The sequence below is a fragment of the Apium graveolens genome, chromosome 4 (genome assembly GCF_009905375.1).
Source record: "Apium graveolens cultivar Ventura chromosome 4, ASM990537v1, whole genome shotgun sequence".
Classification (NCBI taxonomy): domain Eukaryota; kingdom Viridiplantae; phylum Streptophyta; class Magnoliopsida; order Apiales; family Apiaceae; genus Apium; species Apium graveolens.
In genome coordinates, this window is record NC_133650.1 from 133,600,433 (window position 1) to 133,605,939 (window position 5,507).

Consider the following 5,507-nt stretch of genomic DNA (forward strand, 5'->3'; position numbering starts at 1 on the left):
CCTATCTAATTTAATCACTTGCTTACCATTTACTATGCTTAGTTCTATGCAAATTAGAAACTCCTTTCTAATTTCATTCACTCTGGCCAGAGATTCCTGAACTAGCATAAGTGGATCAGCCTTGAACATTCGCTTCCTTCACTGGAAGGGGTAGATCCTTTATTGATCATACACTATCTTCGTGTACAAATTCCTATACCCAGTAGAGCCCTAATAATTGTCCCTGGAGACTAAGAACTAAACCAAAGCATAGTTCAGTGTACACAAGATGACTACGATGACCTCAAGTCTAAGGATACTTGTACAACTATCACTATGTGAACAACTGCTGACACGTGAGTGAACTCCATCAGTTGTTCAGCTGGGCGAGTCATGTTCAGTGAACTTATTCTATAATAAGCACCTACATACTAGCTATAGTGTCACCACACAAATGTCTATGAGAACAGACATCCTTCATAATGAAGCAAGCATAGTATGTACCGATCTTTGCGGATTATTAATTATCAGTTAGTAATCCTACGACCAGGAACTATTTAAGTTTAGAGTTATCATCTTTTAGGTCTCACTATTATGATCTCATCATAATCCATAAAAAGCTTTACTCTAAATTATGGTATATCTTATTTAAACACTTAAATAGATAAAGCCCATAATAAAAACAAAACAAGTCTTTTATTAATATCAATGAAATCAAGACAGATTACATAAAAGTTATTCCTAAATCCTCATACATGATTGGACTTAGGACATATTCCTTTCAAAGTATGACTTAATTAATTAGATAAATATTGATATTCGAATTTACTAATATTAATTATGAAATTCAGTTGTTAAATAATTAATTATGACTTAACTATTATATAAATAGGAATTTTGAATTAATAATAACTCCTAATTAGTTAAAGAGTTATAATTTTTTTTCTACTCTCTATATAATATCTCTTGTGTGACTGATTTTGCGTGCAAGACTTTTACTAAAACCCTAGCCACCAAGAGAAAAGATGGAGAGAGCAAGAAGAAATGAGTTTATACTAGTACACATCAAATCCTTGAGTTCAAGCATTCGTGTGGATACCGATAGAGCGTAGATCGCGAGAGTGGGATGTGTGGTGATTGAAAAAGCTTTGGATCTCCATTAGTCAACCAATTGGTAAAGCTTTTTAAGGTAAACACTCTAATTTACGAATTAAATATCTATTTTTTGCATGGATCCCGCGGTGGGTTTCGAAAATTCTGTTTTTTCACGTTTTTAATTACTATTTCTGTTGCGTTTATATTCTCGAAACCCTTCAATGGCATCAAAGCTACTTGTAAAAAGTATTTAATTCATTTATGTGTTTATTGGTTTTACAATGATAGCATGTATACAATCTTTCATGACTGTTGTGTCTGCCATTTTATATATTCTATATGTTGTTATTTTATATATGCATATGTATGTATATGTTTTGAATATATGATATTTTTGAGAGTTGTATAATCATATGATGATTATATATATGTATATATACTTATAGGCACAAGATCAAATAGAAACTAAAATTAAAATGGAAATTAGAAACTTATCTAAGCCATTAGATCAATCTAATCTAATGGTCCCCCTAAAAGCACTAGACCCAACTAATTTGCACCCTCCCACACACAATCTCATCTTTTTTCCCTCCGTTTTTATTTTATTTTTCCATCAAACGGTAATTTTTTTTGAAATCCGACTTCACTGTATTTTTTTCTATCTCTCAACGATCGATTTGAATACCATATATGATATATTTTGAAGTAATTTCAAAAAATAATTATTTGGTTTCTAGTTTCTATTCTAAAATTGGTTTTTATTAGAGTAGCCCCCTATACTTATATATACATGTTTTGTGTTTGTTCTTATTATAAGAATCCTATTTGATACGATTATGAATCAGATGCAGCGGATTTGCTGAATCTGGGACTAGTGTCCAATTTTGGCGAACGAATACACTATTTCATATGAAATCGAGCGTGTGAACGAAAATGATAGAAAAAGCTATCAACAACTCATCTGTATGGTGTTTTACATCGTTTAGGCTCTGTATCTACGATTTAATGTTATCAGATTTAATTTCAAATTTTCTGTTTTTTTCATATTTGGTTTATATGTTTAGATAATGACGGGTATAATATGTTAAGATCAGATTATGTGTTCTAACATGTTCTTATGTATTAATTGAGCATGGTGGATGGTTATGGATTATGAACTTAAGTTAATGGTTTTGTTTTTTTTTAAATACGACTTGCATGTCGTTCGATCTTGTAATTATTAAATCTTGAATGTAACTCGAGTTCTTCTTGTAAGTTCATGAGATTAGTTTTATATTTTATTCTTACATGAAGACATGAAGATTTGAAGATCAAGGAAGGGTAATCCCGCATGGAACCCATTCAAGGAAGCAATACAAGAAAGAAGACATGTAATAGTTAGCCTGTATTTATTGTCCATCTTAGATTGACCTCGATCTTTGTCATTAGCTTTATAAAGATCTCATAGAATGAAGCCATAACCAACTATATTTGATTTATCGCTTTACATATATATGCTCATATGATGAATGTGTGTCTAGAGTAGTTTATAAAGATGCATGCTTAATTAGATTAAGGATGTATGTATTAGATATGACACCCATGCCGTGCTTGCTAAACAAGATAAAATCTGTAACAACTCAAGATTTTAAAATGAACAAATGATTATGAGATTCTCGTGTTTATGAAACACGAAATAAAATACAAATTTTCTTTGTTTCCGACATGGGGCGATTTTATCAAAAGCGAGTTCATTGAACTTGTAAGGTTGTGGGTTTTAAGCAAGATCGTTGTGACTCCCTCACTACCTGGAAATCAAACCATTAACGAATATTGATTTGAAGTATTTTATTCAAGGGAAAATTGGGAATCTCTTAATGATATGACCATGATCGTTTTAAAATTAACAAAACCCTAAAGTTAATATTAAGTTGATCAGATGCCTTCCAATGAGTCAAATGCATTAACCTCTAGATCGATAAGGAGTGGGTTGGCCAAAGTGAAGTACTATCATCTATCGTGGGAGATGTGTTTAATTATATTGATACTTTTTGACTATTGGGTTTGACTTAACTAAGTTACCACAATAGGATTGTGAACTTAGGCATGGAGTTTGGCGAGATTTATTAGATAAATATGAACAAATGATTTTCCACCAAGTTATCCAAAAGTTATATAGTTGATATAATTGAAAAATATTGTCTACCTAAATAATCATGTTTTAGGAGAAAAGCCAAAGCTGACCTAACGCATGGTGAAATATGGATCTTGGCTCACTAGAAAGGATATAGAAGATATTTTTTCCGAATTAATAGTTAGGGCTATTGATTTGATAAAAAGATTGGCAAATATATATATATATATATTGTGAATATATATGAATAATCACTTGAATATAATTTAATAATCATTTGTAGACTAATTCATTTTATGCACTTTAATATTATAGATTTTAAATGACAAATAACACAAATAACTTCTCTAAGTAATAGTCCTTGAGAAGGACAAACTGACATGAAATAATTTCTTCAATTAACATGGGAACTTGAGGATTGTCCTCCGGTTCAAGGATGTTACTCAGACCCCTCCCTTATTTCTTCAAGTTGAGAATGAAACATATGCTGAACAAAATTATTACCAGAAGCAAATTGATTATACAACTGATGTTTCATATCTAATGTTTGTAATTATGAGTGCTGAGCTTTAGAAACAACAAGAGCATAATGATGGTTATGATATAATTGAGCACCTTAAAAGGATGTTTGAAGGATAGGCTCGTCATAAAGATTTGACAATAATAAGGCACCATACTTTTGCATTAATGGGAGATTGATATCCGGTTGCACCACATGTTCTAAAGATGATAGGTATATGTACCTTGATATTTTAGGTTTCAAGAATGGTCTAGAGACTCAGTTTGATTTGATCAAACAATCTTTGAACAACTTCTATTCTCAGTTTGTTAAAAATAAAAGGAATGAAATAGACAGAACATTCACTGAGTTTTAGGCATGTTTAGAACTGCTGAAAATAGCACAGTAAAGGCATGAATTACGTCCATATTGATGGTGTACACATGGAATGCAAATGGGAAAGGAAAGTGGACATGCAAGATGAAGATTTGATCTTATTCGGTGCCAAACCAAAGTCTAATCCCAAAGGGCTTTTGAAGCCTGATAGTGGTATTGCTAAAGGAGATGATTGTCACTTTTATGGAAATAACTGGATGATTAGAATTTAAATTGTCGAGCTTGTTTGGAAGATCTAAAGAAGAAGACCAGCAATAGTCAAGCTTCAGGTATCGGGTTATAATTGGAGCAAAAGTTGTTGCTCTAGTTGAAGGAACTCGATACCTAATTTTGCCCATGAGACGAGATTGAGAACTTGATAAATTGTTATTATGTGCCTGCCTTTAGCAGATACATTAAATCAATTTCTTGTCAGGACAAGAAAGGTTTTCATTTTAATTGAACAAACAATAGTTTTTTATTCTATTTTAATGATAATGCTTATAATTTTGCACAATTAGTTAGAAATTTATATGTTCTAAGATGACTCAAATAAAACATTACCTCTAGCATCGTTGTTAATCTATACTAATGGGAAACACATTTCTGAGTTACATATAGATGGATACTTGTATTAGTTTGATTTTGAATTATACGGAAGATGCGAACTTTGTCTCATTGGAAAAATGACTAAAGCTTCTTTTACCTGATCAGGTGAAAGGGCCACCGAATGATTAGAACTTATACATAATGATGTATGTGGTCGAATTCGTATGATGGAAAGGGGTGGCTTATACTACTTCATAACATTTACTGATGATTTTAGTAGATATGGATATGTGGTTCTTATGAAGAATAAATCTGATTCTTTAGAAATGTTCAAAAAATATAAGGCCGAAGTAGAAAAGCAAACAAGGGAAAAGTATAAAAGTTTTACGATCAGATCGTAGAGGACAAAAATTAAGCCACAAATTCAAGAGTTTCTTGAAAGAGTGTGATATTGTATCACAACTTACTCCTTCTGAAATACCTAAATGGAATAGCGATGAAAGAGAAGAGAAATCGTACCTTGTTGGACATAGTGTGATCGATGATGAGTCAAGCAGAGCTTCCATTCAGTTTCTGGGGTTATGCTCTAGAAACGGCTGCATATACACTTAACCAAGTTCTGACTAAAGTTGTTCAATATACTCCATATGAGATATAGGCTGATAAACGTCATAGCATGTCATTTATGAAAATTTGGGGACGTGAAGCGTTTGTCAAACGTTTAGCCTCTGACAAGCTTGGACCAATATTAGATAAATGTTATTTTATGGGATACCCAAGTGAGACTAGGGTATAGTTTTTATAATCCTTCCGAGAACAAAATGTCTGTTGCTCGGGCCACTGTATTTCTTGAGGGAGAACTACTTTCTAAGAAAATCAGTGGGAGGACAATACATC